Raw genomic sequence first — 16,353 nt, 5'->3', positions numbered from 1 at the left:
TTCTCCTCCCCCGTTCTCGGGTCCTCCTCCCAAGAAGCAGAAGACCTCTCAAGGGCTTGCGGGTTTTAACGATAAGGATTTCGATGCTCTCGGTTGGATTGAACAGCATATTCTCCCTCAGACTTTTATCTCTACTGATGACGTGTCTATGGAGCATCATTTTCAGTATATGGCGCAGAGTTGTGTTCGGATGGCCAGTCTTCATGCTGCTATTGCCCGGGAGTTCAAGAAATCCCCCATTGGCGCGACCAGCTCCCGACTTGAGAAGGCTCAGTCCGAGTTCGAGAAGATTAGTGAGCTGAAGGCTGCTAGGATTACAGAGCTGGAGGCCTCTTTGTAGAAGGAGAAAGCTAAAGCTACCGCGGCTGTGGCGGCAGCGAAAGCGTCCGAGGAGATGGCGAAGGCGGCGACGGAGAATTATACTCGGATATATGCCGAGCTTGTGGAGACAAGGGAGAAGTTGCAATCTGCTCAGGATGATTTTTACGAGCTGGAAGGCCATGTGGCTAAGGGTATGGATGCTATGTTCGAGAATTTGAAGGCTCAGGTCCGGGTTCTTGCTCCTGACCTGGATCTGAGCTTATTTAGTACGGATAACGTTGTTGTGGAGGGAAAGATTGTTCCTGCTCCCAATGAGGATGAGGTTCCGGTGTCCGATCCCAAGGTTCCGGTGTCCGACCTTAAGGTTCCGGTTGCGGACCCGACTTCACCTTTGGCCGGGGATGGATCTAGTGTGGAGGTTTCAAGCCGGGATGACGGTGCCGTTGATGCAGTCCCGATTTCTATGTTTCCTCCGCAGCCTTCTGTTGATGTGGAGTCCGGAAAGGACCTTGATCCTCTGTAATCTTTTTATTTTTGGTTTTGCCCGGCCTGTGGGCTCTTTTGCTTTTGGATGGTTTCTGTGAACGCTTTGGACACCTTTTTGCTTTTAGCTACTTGTAGTAACTTTTTAGCTTTATTATGCGGTGTTTTATTCGCGTTTTGACTTTTTGTTCCGCTTTTATGCTTTTTTAGTTGTTTTTGGATAACAACTTTTTTTAGCTAGCGCTTTGAAACTTTGCTTTGCCTCTTCCTTTGATTTCGTTTTTTCGCTTGTACTTTTTAGTTGTATAGCAACTTTTTAGTAAGCGTTTTCGAAATCTTGGCTTTGCCTCTTCCTTTGATTTCGTTTTTTCGCTTGTACTTTTTAGTTGTTTTTGTATAGCAACTTTTTAGTAAGCGTTTTCGAAATCTTGGCTTTGCCTCTTTAAGGCTTCTTTCTTGGATCCGGGTTTTTCCTCGGACCTCGGGTGCTCGAGTACTTCCCTTTGTTGGGTCCGACCTTGTCGTTGGTCGTCCTTTTAAGTTATTTTTGTAATCTCTTTTTATTTGGCTTTTTGAACCTTTTCAGAGTTACTTTATAACTTCTCACATTAATTTGAACCTCGTCGCTTTATCTTTGCCGACCTTGTGCGGTCTTTTTGGCAAATGATTTTTTGCGTTTTGTCGAGCATAAATTAATGCGCCTTGGCGGGGTACTTTTTCAGGATTTGTTTCATCACGAGGAAGAACAAAAGAAAATAGAAAGATTTGATTAGTATTTAAAAAAGAAAGAATATTTACAGAGTGTTTACCCTTGACTAGGTCGGGTGCCTTACTTGACCGGGTGTCTCATTAAAAAACCCCTGTAGGGAAAAAGAGTACACCTCGGGTCAAATTTTTCTAGCTGTAGTACCGTCTTAGATTACAGGCGTGCCAGGCCCTGGGCAGCTCATTGCCTTCTAGGTCGGATATCTTGTAATAGCCTGTTCCTAAGACTTCTGTTACTTTGTAGGGTCCTTTCCAGTTCGCGGCTAGCTTTCCTTCTCCCGACTTTTGTGTTCCGATGTCATTTCGGATTAGAATTAGGTCGTGAGTGGAGAAGCTTCGTTTTATTACCTTCTGATTGTATCTGAGGGCCGTTCGCCGTTTTAAGGCTTCTTCTCGGATCCGGGCCCTTTCTCGGACCTTGGGGAGGAGGTCGAGTTCTTCCTTTTGTGTCTGTGGGTTACCCTCTTCGTTGTAGAAGATGACTCTGGGTGACCCTTCATCTATTTCGACAGGAATCATTGCCTCCATCCCATAAGCTAGTCGGAATGGCGATTCCCCCGTTGTAGAGTGTGGAGTTGTCCGATATGCCTATAGCACCTGGGGGAGCTCTTCGGCCCATGCCCCTTTGGCCTCTTGGAGTCTCCGTTTTAACCCGGCCAAGATGACTTTATTTGCAGCCTCTGCTTGTCCATTGGCTTGTGGGTGCTCAACTGAGGTGAATTGCTGTTTGATTTTTAGTTCGGCCACCAAGTTCTGAAAACTTGTGTCCGTGAACTGTGTTCCATTGTCTGTTGTGATGGAGTAGGGGACTCCGAACCTTGTGACAATATTTTTGTATAGGAATTTGCGACTTTTCTGAGCCGTAATGGTGGCTAAGGGTTCAGCTTCGATCCACTTTGTGAAGTAGTCGACCCCTACTATGAGGTATTTGACTTGCCCCGGTCCTTGGGGAAACGGGCCGAGTAGGTCAAGTCCCCATTTTGCGAAGGGCCATGGTGCGGTGATGCTGATAAGGTCTTCGGGTGGTGCCTTGTGAAAATTGGCGTGTTTTTGGCAGGGGGGGCATATTTTCACAAATTCCGTTGCGTCTCTTTGCAAGGTCGGCCAGTAGAATCCGGCTCGGACTACTTTCTTGGATAATGCCCGAGCTCCGAGATGGTTCCCACACATGCCTCCGTGGACTTCTTCGAGGACGCTCTTTGTTTCTGAGGTCGGGACGCACCTAAGGAGGGGGTTTGAGAATCCTCTTCTGTATAATACATCGTGAATTAGTGTATAATTCTGGGCGTCTTTCGTGAGTCTTTTAGCTTCCTTTCTTTCGGTGGGGAGAGTTCCCGACTTCAGGTAGTTGAGTATGGGGGTCATCCATCCTTGCTGTTGATTGGATATATTTAGCGTTTCTTCCTCTCTTACCACGGAGGGAGATTGTAAGGTTTCCTGGAGGAGACTTCTGTTGTTACCTCCGGGCTTGGTGCTGGCGAGTTTTGAGAGGGCGTCTGCCCGGGCGTTTTGTTCCCGAGGTATGTGCTGGATTTGTATTTCTGAAAAGTGGCGTAATTGTGCCTGTGTTTGGTCCAGGTATTTTTTCATAGTTGGATCTTTGGCCAGGTAGCTTCCATTCACTTGTGACGTGACGACCTGGGAGTCGCTGAAGATCGTGTTTCTCTGGGCTCCGACCTCTTCGGCTAGCTTTAGACCTGCTAGTAGGGCCTTGTATTCGGCTTGGTTGTTCGAAGCCTGGAACTCGAATTTTAGGGATAGTTCTATCCGCGTTCCTTGGTCGCTTTCGAGTATAACCCCGGCTCCGCTTCCTGTTTTGTTTGAGGACCCGTCGACATACAGGTTCCATGAGAGTGGGGTTCCAGGGGTCTCAGTGTATTCTGCGATGAAGTCGGCTAGATACTGAGATTTTATGGCAGTTCGGGCTTCATAGTGGAGGTCGAACTCGGACAGTTCTACCGCCCATTGTAGTATTCGTCCTGCTAGGTCCGTTTTTTGCAGGATGTGTCTCATGGGTTGGTTTGTCCGGACTTTGATGGTGTGGGCTTGAAAGTAGGGACGGAGCCTCCGAGCTGTGAACACTAGGGCGTAGGCGAATTTTTCTATCTTCTGATAGTTTAATTCGGCCCCTTGTAGTGCCTTGCTTACAAAGTATATAGGGTGTTTTCCTTGATCATTTTCGCGTATTAACGCTGAGGCGACTGCTCGATTTCCAACCGAGAGGTATAGTACGAGTTCTTCTCCTTTTAAAGGTCGGGTTAGGATTGGTGGCTGCCCGAGGAATTCCTTGAATTCTTGGAAGGCTTTTTCGCACTCCGGGGTCCATGAGAAGGGTTTCCCTTTCTTTAGGAGCGAGTAGAGAGGTAGTGATTTTATCGCTGATCCTGCCAAGAATCTTGATAGGGCGGCTAGCCTTCCATTCAGTTGTTGTACTTCTTTGACACACGTCGGGCTCTTCATATTGAGTATTGCTTGGCATTTGTCCGGGTTCGCTTCGATGCCCCTTTGAGTCAGCATGAAGCCTAAGAACTTTCCGGCTTCTGCGGCGAAGGTGCACTTTGTCGGGTTAAGTCTCATGTTGTGTTTTCTGAGGGTGCCGAAGACGCTGGTGAGGTCGGTCAGCAATTTTCTGTCTTCTTGTGTCTTTACCAGCATGTCGTCGACGTACACCTCTAGCTGTAGTCCGATGTGCTCTGAGAACACTTTGTTCATTAGCCTCTGGTAGGTTGCCCCTGCGTTCTTCAGCCCGAAGGGCATTACTACGTAGCAGTAGTTTGCCCTCGGGGTTATGAACGAGGTCTTTTCTTGGTCGGGTCCGTACATCGGGATTTGATTGTATCCCGAGTATGCGTCCATGAAGGAGAGATATCTGTAGCCTGAGGCTGTGTCTACTAAGGCGTCGATGTTTGGTAGTGGATACGGGTCTTTGGGGCAGGCTTTGTTGAGGTCTGTGTAATCGACGCACATCCTCCATTTTCCGTTGGGCTTTTTTACCAGGACCACGTTTGCGAGCCATAGGGGGTATTTTACTTCCCTAATGAACCCTGCATCTAGTAGTGCTTGAACTTGTTCTTCTATTGCTTGCATGCGCTCGGGTCCGAGCTTCCTGCGTCTTTGTTGGACAGGTCGGGATCCCGGGTACACTAATAGCTTATGGCACATCAGGTCGGGGCTTATGCCTGGCATGTCGGAGGCTTTCCAGGCGAAGAGGTCGGAATTTTCTTTTAAGAGGGTTATGAGTTCCTCTTTTAGGCCTGCTTCGAGGTTTGCTCCTATGTTTGTTACTTTTTCAGATGTGTTCCCGATCTGGACTCTTTCGGTTTCTCCCTTTGGTTGTGGCCGAAGATCTTCTCGGGCTTGAACTCGCCCGAGTTCTATTGTGTTGATCTCTTTTCCTTTTAGGCTCAGGCTTTCGTTGTAACATCGCCGTGCTAGTTTTTGGTCGCCTTTTAGGGTAGCGATTCCTTTTGCGGTAGGGAACTTCATACAGAGGTGTGGGGTCGAGACTATAGCTGCCAGTCTATTTAGGGTTGGTCGCCCAATGAGGGCATTGTATGCTGAAGTGACGTCGACTATAATGTAGTCGATGTTTAATGTTTTAGATTGCTCGCCTCTTCCAAAGGTAGTGTGTAGCGAGACGTATCCTAAGGGATGGATTGGGGTATCTCCTAGCCCAAATAGGTCGGTGGGATAGGCCTTTAGTTCTTTTCTTCGAGTCCGAGCTTGTCGAATGCCGTTTTGAACAGGATATCTGCTGAGCTTCCCTGGTCAATCAGGGTTCGATGTAAGTTGGCGTTTGCTAGGATAATGGTGACTACCATTGGATCGTCGTGCCCGGGAATTATCCCTTGAGCATCTTCTCGGGTAAATGAGATAGTAGGTAACTCGGGTAGGGGACCGTCTTCTCGGACATGATAGATTTCTTTGAGGTGTCTTTTTCGCGAGGATCTGGATGTTCCTCCGCCTGCAAAACCTCCATTTATCATGTGAACGTGTCTTTCAGGGGTTCGTGGGGTTTGTTCGGCCCGACCTTCGTTATCTCCCCGCCTTCTCTTCCTGGTCTCTTCTCCTTTCTCTGCTATGTATCTGTCGAGTTTTCCTTCTCTGGCCAGCTTTTCTATAACATTTTTTAGGTCATGGCAGTCGTTAGTAGAATGACCGTAAAGCTTGTGATATTCGCAGTATTCGGACCGATCTCTTCCCGCTCTCTTGTGTTTTAGTGGTCGGGGCGGTGGGATCTTTTCGGTGTGGCATACTTCTCTGTAGACGTCTACCAGGGAGACCCGGAGGGGGGTGTAGTTGTGGTACTTCCGTGGCTTGTCCGAGTTGGGATCTTCTTTTTTCTTCTGTTCCCGATCCCGATCTCGGAGTGGGTAGGTTGATTCCTTCCTAGAAGAGTCTCTTAGCTGGGAGGTTTCCTCCATGTTGATATATTTTTCTGCTCGCTCCTGCACCTCGTATAGGGAGGTCGGGTATCGTTTGGATAGGGATTGGCTAAACGGTCCTTCTTTTAGGCCGTTTGCTAGTCCCATGATGGCTGCTTCGGTGGGCAGGTGTTGTATGTCCAGGCAGGCTTTGTTGAATCGCTCCATGTATTCTCGGAGAGTTTCTTGGTTACCTTGTTTGATCCCGAGTAGACTGGGGGCATGTTTTGCCTTGTCCTTTTGAATAGAGAACCTTGTTAGGAATTTTTTGGTTAGGTCTTCGAAGCTGGTGATCGATCTTGGTGACAGGTTGTCGAACCACTTCATGGCTGACTTGGTGAGAGTGGTGGGGAAGGTTTTGCACTGAATTGCGTCGGAGGCGTCGACTAGGTACATTCTGCTTCTGAAGTTGCTGAGGTGGTGACTTGGATCGGTGGTGCCGTCGTAGAGATCCATATCGGGTGGTTTGAAGTTTCGCGGTACCTTCTCCTTCATGATCTCTCGCGTGAAGGGATCATGGTTGCCTTCGGGGGTGGTGCCGCGCTCTGTCCGGTTTTTCAGGTTGGCCTCTACTTTCCGTAGTTTTTCTTCTAATTCTCTGCGCTTGCGGGCCTCCCTTCTCAGATCTTGTTCAGTTTCTTTTTGCTTCTTTATGTCCTCTTCGAGTTATTTCAGTCGGTTTTGTTGTGCCCGGACTGCTTCTAGAATTTTCGAGCTCTTTTCTTTTTCGGGATTTTGTGGATCCTTGTTTGGGAGTGATGTCTTTGGGCGATTCTGTTTGTTGCCTCCTGGAGTGCGTGGTGATAGAGGGCTCTCCGGTCGTTCTCCGGTGTCAACTTCCTCCTCTTGTTCTGATGCAGCGTGGTCATTGTTGAGTGGGTCGTCCGCCATGGTAAAGGGATGACTTCCAGATCCATCCCCGGCAACGGCGCCAATGTTCCGGGGGTTACCTGAAACGTGTAGCTCGGTCGTCTGGAGATGCCCGAGGTGGGGGTCAGGGACCCGAGCTTGATGTGTTGGCGGTTGGTGGTTGTACCTGCAATGACACTCCGATGCTTAAGTTAGCATGGGTCCAAGCAGATATGTGTAGAATGTGGAATGAATGCCATACCTGGGTGTTTTCAGTGTATTTATAGTAGTTGGCCGTGATCTTCCCTGGATAAGATATTCTTATCTTATCTTATCTTTCGGGAGTTTTATCCCTATCTTTGTGGAGCCGCCTTTGCTAGGCCTTTTTGGCCTTTAGGTTTGGGCTGCGTTCCTTTTGATGGGCCTTCCCTTTGCTTTATTCATCCGAGGTCCGACTTTTAGGCGTGAGCCTTAGGACAAGGTCGGACCTTTTATGAACTGACCGAGTTTTGGAGGAGCCCGGTCAGGGTATGAACAAGAGCCTTGTTTGCTTGTAGAACAGAAGTGGTTGTCAGTCACTTGTTCATAAGTGAGAATGATGATGAGCGTCACATAATCATCACATTCATCATGTTCTTGGGTACGAATGAATATCTTGGAATAAGAACAAGCTGAATTGAATAGAAGAACAATAGTAATTGCATTAATACTCGAGGTACAGCAGAGCTCCATATCTTAATCTATGGTGTGTAGAAACTCCACCGTTGAAAATACATAAGAACAAGGTCTAGGCATGGCCGTGAGGCCAGCCCCCAGTGATCAAAAGATTCAAAGATCTCCAGATGAAAAATACAATAGTAAAAGGTCCTACTTATAGGGAACTAGTAGCTTAAGAATTACAAAGATGAGTAAATGACATAAAAATCCACTTCCGGGCCCACTTGGTGTGTGTTTGGGCTGAGCATTGAAGCATTTTCGTGTAGAGACTCTTCTTGGAGTTAAACGCCAGCTTTTGTGCCAGTTTGGGCGTTTAACTCCCACTTTGGTGCCAGTTCCGGCGTTTAACGCTGGGAATTCTGAAGGTGACTTTGAACGCCGGTTTGGGCCATCAAATCTTGGGCAAAGTATAGACTATCATATATTGCTGGAAATCCCAGGATGTCTACTTTCCAACGCCATTAAGGGCGTGCCAATTGGGCTTCTGTAGCTCCAGAAAATCCACTTCGAGTGCAAGGAGGTCAGAATCCAACAGCATCTGCAGTCCTTTTCAGTCTCTGAATCAGATTTTTGCTCAGGTCCCTCAATTTCATCCAGAAAATACCTGAAATCACAGAAAAACACACAAACACATAGTAAAGTCCAGAAAAGTGAATTTTAATTAAAAACTAATAAAAATATACTAAAAACTAACTAAAACATACTAAAAACATACTAAAAACAATGCCAAAAAGCGTACAAATTATCCGCTCATCACAACACCAAACTTAAATTGTTGCTTGTCCCCAAGCAACTGAAAATCAAATAAGATAAAAAGAAGAGAATATACTATGGACTCCAAATTATCAATGAAACTTAGCTCCAAATTAGATGAGCGGGACTAGTAGCTTTTTGCCTCCGAACAGTTTTGGCATCTCACTCTATCCTTTGAAATTCAGAATGATTGGCTTCTATAGGAACCCAGAATCCAGATAGTGTTATTGATTCTCCTAGTTAAGTATGATGATTCTTGAACACAGCTACTTTATGAGTCTTGGCCGTGGCCCAAAGCACTCTGTCTTCCAGTATTACCACCGGATACATACATGCCACAGACACATAATTGGATGAACCTTTTTCAGATTATGACTCAGCTTTGCTAGAGTCCCCAATTAGAGGTGTACAGGGTTCTTAAGCACACTCTTTTTGCCTTGGATCACAACTTTATTTCTTTCTTTTTCTTTCTTTTTCTCTTTCTCCTTCTTTTTTTTCGTTTTTTTTCCTTTTTTCTTTTTTTTTTGTATTCACTGCTTTTTCTTGCTTCAAGAATCATTTTTTTATGATTTTTCAGATTCTCAGTAACATGTCTCCTTTTTCATCATTCTTTCAAGAGCCAACAATTTTAACATTCATGAACAACAAGTTCAAAAGACATATGCACTGTTCAAGCATACATTCAGAAAATAAAAAGTATTGTCACCACATCAAAATAATTAAGCTAGTTTTAAGGATGAATTCAAAATCATGTACTTCTTGTTCTTTTGTGATTAAAACATTTTTCATTTAAGAAAGGTGATGGATTCATAGGACATTCATAACTTTAAGGCATAGACACTAAGACACTAATGATCATAAGACACAAACATGGATAAACATAAGCATGAAAATTTGAAAAACAAGAAAATAAAGAACAAGGAGATTAAAGAACGGGTCCACCTCAGTGATGGCGGCTTGTTCTTCCTCTTGAAGGTCTTATGGAGTGCTTGAGCTCCTCAATGTCTCTTCCTTGTCTTTGTTGCTCCTCTCTCATGATTCTTTGATCTTCTCTAATTTCATGGAGGAGGATGGAATGTTCTTGGTGCTCCACCCTTAGTTGTCCCATGTTGGAACTCAATTCTCCTAGGGAGGTGTTGATTTGCTCCCAATAGTTTTGTGGAGGAAAGTGCATCCCTTGAGGCATCTCAGGGATTTCATGATGAGTGGGATCTATTGTTTGCTCCATCCTTTTCTTAGTAATGAGCTTGAGGTCATGCCTTCTCAGTTGAACCGGCTTCCCTCTTGAATCTTTCTTCCATTGGGCGCCCTCTTCACAGATGTCTATGAGGACTTGGTCCAACCTTTGATCAAAGTTGACCCTTTTTGAGTTTGAAAGGGACCTCGGGGATCACCTTCTTCTTGGCCACAACTTCATAGAAGTGGTCTTGATGCACCCTTTAGATGAATCTCTCCATCTCCCATGACTCGGAGGTGGAAGCTTTTGCCTTCCCTTTCCTCTTTCTAGAGGCTTCTCCGGCCTTGGATGCCATAAATGGTTATGGAAAAACAAAAAGCAATGCTTTTACCACACCAAACTTAAAAGGTTTGCTCGTCTTCGAGCAAAAGAAGAAGAGAGTAGAAGAAGAAGAAATGGAGGAGATGGATGTGGCTTTGTGGTTCGGCCAAAGGGGGAGAAGTAGTGTTAGGGTGTGTGAAAATGAAGGAGTGAAGATGGGTTTATATAGGGGTGGAGAGAGAGGTAGGGTTCGGTTATGAATGAGTGGGTTTGGGAGGGAAAGTGGTTTGAATTTGAATGGTAAGGTAGGTGGGGTTTAATGAAGGATGGATGTGAGTGGTGAAGAGAAAGATGGGATTTGATAGGTGAAGGGTTTTTGGGGAAGAGGTGTTGAGGTGATTGGTGAATGGGTGAAGAAGAGAGAGGGTGGTGGGGTAGGTGGGGATCCTGTGGGGTCCACAAATCCTGAGGTGTCAAGGAAAATTCAACCCTGCACTAAGTGGCGTGCAAAAATGCACCCTTTTGCTAATTCTGGCGTTAAACGCCGGGCTAGTGCCCCTTTCTGGCGTTTAACACCATGTTCTTGCCCTTTCCTGGCGTTTAACGCCAGTCTGGCGCCCCTTTCTGGCGTTAAACGCCCAGAATGGTGCCAGACTGGGCGTTAAACGCCCAACTGCTACCATTACTGGCGTTTGAACGCCAGCTGGATCTTCCTCCAGGGTGTGCTATTTTTCTTCCTGTTTTTCATTCTGTTTTTGCTTTTTCAATTGCTTTTGTGACTTCTCATGATCATCAACCTAAAGAAAACATAAAATAACAAAGGAAAATAGATAAAATATAACATTGGGTTGCCTCCCAACAAGCGCTTCTTTAATGTCAGTAGCTTGACAGAGGGCTCTCATGGAGCCTCACAGATGCTCAGAGCAATGTTGGAACCTCCCAACACCAAACTTAGAGTTTGAATGTGGGGGTTCAACACCAAACTTAGAATTTGGTTGTGGCCTCCCAACACCAAAATTAGAGTTTGACTGTGGGGGCTCTGTTTGACTCTGTTTTGAGAGAAGCTCTTCATGCTTCCTCTCCATCCTGACAGAGGGATATCCTTAAGCCTTAAACATAAAGGATTCTTCATTCACTTGAATGATCAGTTCACCTCTATCAACATCAATCACAGCCTTTGCTGTGGCTAGGAAGGGTCTGCCAAGGATGATGGATTCATCCATGCACTTCCCAGTCTCTAGGACTATGAAATCAGCAGGGATGTAATGGTCTTCAATCTTCACCAGAACATCTTCTACAAGTCCATAAGCTTGTTTTCTTGAGTTGTCTGCCATCTCTAGTGAGATTCTTGCAACTTGCACCTCAAAGATCCCTAGCTTCTCCATTACAGAGAGAGGCATGAGGTTTATACTTGACCTTAAGTCACACAGAGCCTTCTTGAAGGTCATGGTGCCTATGGTACAAGGTATTGAAAACTTCCCAGGAACTTGTCTCTTTTGAGGTAATTTCTGCCTAGACAAGTCATCCAGTTTTTTGGTGAGCAAAGGAGGTTCGTTCTCCCAAGTCTCATTACCAAATAACCTGTCATTTAGCTTCATGATTGCTCCAAGGTATTTAGCAACTTGCTCTTCAGTGACATATTCATCCTCTTCAGAGGAAACATACTCATCAGAGCTCATGAATGGCAGAAGTAAATCAAAGGGAATCTCTATGGTCTCAGTGTGACCCCCAGATTCCCATGGTTCCTCATTAGGGAACTCAGTGGAGGCCAGTGGACGTCCATTGAGGTCTTCCTCAGTGGCGTTCTCGGCCTCTTCATCCTCTCCAAGTTTGGCCATGTTGATGGCATTGCACTCTCCTTTTGGATTTTCTTCTGTATTGCTTGGAAGAGTAATAGGAGGGAGTTCAGTAATTTTCTTGCTCAGCTGTCCCACTTGTGCCTCCAAGTTTCTAATGGATGACCTTGTTTCAGTCATGAAACTTTGAGTGGTTTTGATTAGATCAGAGACCATGGTTGCTAAGTCAGAGTGGCTCTGCTTAGAATTCTCTGTCTGTTGCTGAGAAGATGATGGAAAAGGTTTGCCATTGCTAAACCTGTTTCTTCTACCATTATTGTTGTTGAAACCTTGTTGAGGTCTTTGTTGATCCCTCAATGAGAGATTTGGATGATTTCTCCATGAAGAATTATAGGTGTTTCCATAGGATTCTCCCATGTAATTCACCTCTTCCATTGAAGGGTTCTCAGGATCATAAGCTTCTTCTTCAGATGAAGCATCTTTAGTACTGCCTGGTGCATTTTGTATTCCAGACAGACTTTGAGAAATCAAATTGACTTGTTGGGTCAATATTTTGTTCTGAGCCAGTATGGCATTCAGAGTATCAATCTCAAGAACTCCTTTCTCCTGATTTGTCCCATTGTTCACAAGATTCCTTTCAGAAGTGTACATGAATTGGTTATTTGCAACCATTTCAATTAGTTCTTGAGCTTCTGTAGGCGTCTTCTTCAGATGAAGAGATCCTCCAGCAGAGCTATCCAAAGACATCTTGGATAGTTCAGAGAGTCCATCATAGAAAATACCTATGATGCTCCATTCAGAAAGCATGTCAGAAGGACATTTTCTGATCAATTGTTTGTATCTTTCCCAAGCTTCATAGAGGGATTCTCCTTCCTTCTGTCTGAAGGTTTGGACTTCCACTCTAAGCTTACTCAATTTTTGAGGTGGAAAGAACTTTGCCAAGAAGGCATTGACTAGCTTTTCCCAAGAGTTCAGGCTGTCTTTAGGTTGTAAGTCCAACCATATTCTAGCTCTGTCTCTTACAGCAAAAGGGAATAGCATAAGTCTGTAGACCTCAGGGTCAACCCCATTAGTCTTGACAGCGTCACAGATTTGCAAGAACTCAGCTAAAAACTGATGAGGATCTTCCAATGGAAGTCCATGGAACTTGCAATTCTGTTGCATTAGAGAAACTAATTGAGGCTTAAGCTCAAAGTTGTTTGCTCCAATGGCAGGGATAGAGATGCTTCTCCCATAGAAGTCGGGAGTAGGTGCAATAAAGTCACCTAGCACCTTCCTTGCATTGTTGGCATTGTTGTTGTTTTCGGCTGCCATGGGTTCTTCTTCTTTGAAGATTTCTGTTAGGTCCTCTACAGAGAGTTGTGCTTTAGCTTCTCTTAGCTTTCGCTTCAAGGTCCTTTCAGGTTCAGGGTCAGCTTCAACAAGAATACCTTTGTCTTTGCTCCTGCTCATATGAAAGAGAAGAGAACAAGAAAATGTGGAATCCTCTATGTCACAGTATAGAGATTCCTTGAGGTGTCAGAGGAAAAGAAAAATAGAAGGAAGAGGTAGAAGAATTCGAACTTAGTGAGATAGAGTTCGAATTGTGCATTGAGGAGGAGTGGTACTCCATAAATAGAAGGATGAGAAGAGAGGAAGAGTTTTTCGAAAATTAATTAAAAAGATTTTAAAATCATTTTGAAAAAGATTTTGAAGAAGATATGATTGAAAACTTTTTTGAAAAAAATGTGATTTAGAAGATATGATTTGAAAAACAATTTTAAAAAGATTTGATTTTAAAAATTAATGACTTGCCTAACAAGAAAAGATATGATTCAAACATTAAACCTCTCTCAACAGAAAAGGCAACATACTTGAATTGTTAAATCAAATCATTAATTGATAGCAAGTATTTTTGAAAAAGGAAAGAAATTGATTTTGAAAAAGATTTGATTGAAAAGATATGATTTGAAAAAGATTTAATTTTGAAAAACTTTGAAAACTTGAAAAAAAATTGATTTGAAAACAAAATCTTCCCTCTTGTGCTATCCTGGCGTTAAACGCCCAGAATGGTATCCATTCTGGCGTTTAACGCCCCAAGTGCTACCTTTTTGGGCGTTAAACGCCCAGCCAGGCACCCTGGCTGGCGTTTAAATGCCAGTTTTTCCTTCTTTACTGGGCGTTTTGAACGCCCAGCTTTTTCTGTATAATTCCTCTGTTGCATGTACTGAATCTTCAGTTCCCTGTATTATTGACTTGAAAATAGAACCAAGATCAAATAAACAAAGCATGCAAGACACCAAACTTGAAATGAGACACTGGACTCAAACAAGAAACATAAAATATTTTTGGTTTTTATGATTTTGTAATTTTTTTTGGTTTTTTCGAAAATTAAGTGGAAAAGAAAATAAAGGTATCAAAATTCTTAATGAGAATTCCAGGAATCATGCAATGTTAGTCTAAAGCTTCAGTCTAAAGGAATTAGACATGGATAGCCAAGCTTCAGCAGAACATTGCATTCAAGAGCTAAATTGATGAGGATCAATCAGCCTTGGTGATGATAAGAACATCACCTTGAAACACTAGAATTCATTCTTAAGAACTCTGAAGATAAATACCTAATCTAAGCAACAAGATGAACCGTCAGTTGTCCAAACTCAACAATCCCCGGCAACGGCGCCAAAAACTTGGTGCACGAAATTGTGATCACTACTTTTCACAACTCAAATAATCCCTAGTAATGGCCCCAAAGACTTGGTGCTCAATACCATGGCATAAACACAACTTCGCACAACTAACCAGCAAGTGCACTGGGTCGTCCAAGTAATAAACTTTACGCGAGTAAGGGTCGATCCCACGGAGATTGTTGGTATGAAGCAAGCTATGGTCACCTTGTAAATCTCAGTCAGGCAGACTCAAATGGTTATGGATGATATATGAATAAAACATAAAGATAAGGATAGAGATACTTATGCAATTCATTGGTGAGAACTTCAGATAAGCGAATGGAGATGCTTTGTCCCTTCCGTCTCTCTACTTTCCTACTGTCTTCATCCAATCCTTCTTACTCCTTTCCATGGCAAGCTGTATGCAAGGGTTTCACCGTTGTTAGTGGCTACCTCCCATCCTCTCAGTGGAAATGTTCAACGCACCCTGTCACGGCACGGCTATCCAGCTGTCGGTTCTCGATCATGTCGGAATAGAATCCAGTGATTCTTTTGCGTCTGTCACTAACGCCCCACAATCGCGAGTTTGAAGCACGTCACAGTCATTCAATCATTGAATCCTACTCAGAATACCACAGACAAGGTTTAGACCTTCTGGATTCTCTTGAATGTCGCCATCAATTCTAGCTTATACCACGAAGATTCCGGTTAAAGAACCCAAGAGATAAACATTAGAGCCTTGTTTGCTTGTAGAACAGAAGTGGTTGTCAGTCACTTGTTCATAAGTGAGAATGATGATGAGCGTCACATAATCATCACATTCATCATGTTCTTGGGTACGAATGAATATCTTGGAATAAGAACAAGCTGAATTGAATAGAAGAACAATAGTAATTGCATTAATACTCGAGGTACAGCAGAGCTCCACACCTTAATCTATGGAGTGTAGAAACTCCACCGTTGAAAATACATAAGAACAAGGTCTAGGCATGGTCGTGAGGCCAGCCCCCAGTGATCAAAAGATTCAAAGATCTCCAGATGAAAAATACAATAGTAAAAGGTCCTACTTATAGGGAACTAGTAGCTTAAGAATTACAAAGATGAGTAAATGACATAAAAATCCACTTCCGGGCCCACTTGGTGTGTGTTTGGGCTGAGCATTGAAGCATTTTCGTGTAGAGACTCTTCTTGGAGTTAAACACCAGCTTTTGTGCCAGTTTGGGCGTTTAACCCCCACTTTGGTGCCAGTTCTGGCGTTTAACGCTGGGAATTCTAAAGGTGACTTTGAACGCCAGTTTGGGCCATCAAATCTTGGGCAAAGTATGGACTATCATATATTTCTGGAAAGCCCAGGATGTCTACTGTCCAACGCCATTAAGGGCGCGCCAATTGGACTTCTATTGCTCGAGAAAATCCACTTCGAGTGCAGGGAGGTCAGAATCCAACAGCATCTGCAGTCCTTTTCAGTCTCTGAATCAGATTTTTGCTCAGGTCCCTCAATTTCAGCCAGAAAATACCTGAAATCATAGAAAAATACACAAACTCATAGTAAAGTCCAGAAAAGTGAATTTAAATTAAAAACTAATAAAAATATACTAAAAACTTACTAAAACATACTAAAAACATACTAAAAATAATGCCAAAAAGCGTACAAATTATCCGCTCATCAGTTCGCGTCAAGGACACGCATGCGTGGGTTGTTTTGTGCTAAATGCACACCAGCCGCACGATTCCAGCCCAAATTTCTGGGCGTTGGATCTTTACGCCGATATCTAGATCACGCGTTTGCATGAGTGACGCAGACGCGTGGGAGGCATTTTTTGCAACTAACGCTAGCGCGTGGGGCACGCGGTCGCGTGGAACACTTTGTGCCAAAGGCACGCCTCCAGCCATGCTTTTACGTGACTTTCTGTTCACTTTCCTTTTCTTCCTAATGCACTTGTGACGCGGACACGTCAGCAATGCTGTCGCATCGCGTACTCTCTCTCTCTCTCTCTCTCTCTCTTTCTCTCTCTCTCTCTCTCTCTCTCTTTTTATGCAGTATACAGAATGCAAAATTCAATGAATGTCATGCAAAAATTCCAGGTTCAAACAAAATTCAA

General features: G+C 44.1%; 1 non-coding gene across 1 annotated transcript; it reads left to right on the top strand.

Annotated features, from left to right (window-relative positions):
• Positions 1 to 12,407: 12,407 nt before the first annotated feature.
• Positions 12,408 to 12,515, top strand: LOC130964036 (small nucleolar RNA R71). Its single transcript, XR_009080149.1, has one exon. It is a non-coding gene; the product is annotated as a small nucleolar RNA R71 (small nucleolar RNA).
• Positions 12,516 to 16,353: the final 3,838 nt, after the last annotated feature.

The sequence above is a fragment of the Arachis stenosperma genome, chromosome 2, assembly GCF_014773155.1.
Source record: "Arachis stenosperma cultivar V10309 chromosome 2, arast.V10309.gnm1.PFL2, whole genome shotgun sequence".
NCBI lineage: Eukaryota > Viridiplantae > Streptophyta > Magnoliopsida > Fabales > Fabaceae > Arachis > Arachis stenosperma.
The sequence above is the reverse complement of the archived record's forward strand: the minus strand, read 5'-3'. Positions and strand labels throughout refer to the sequence as shown.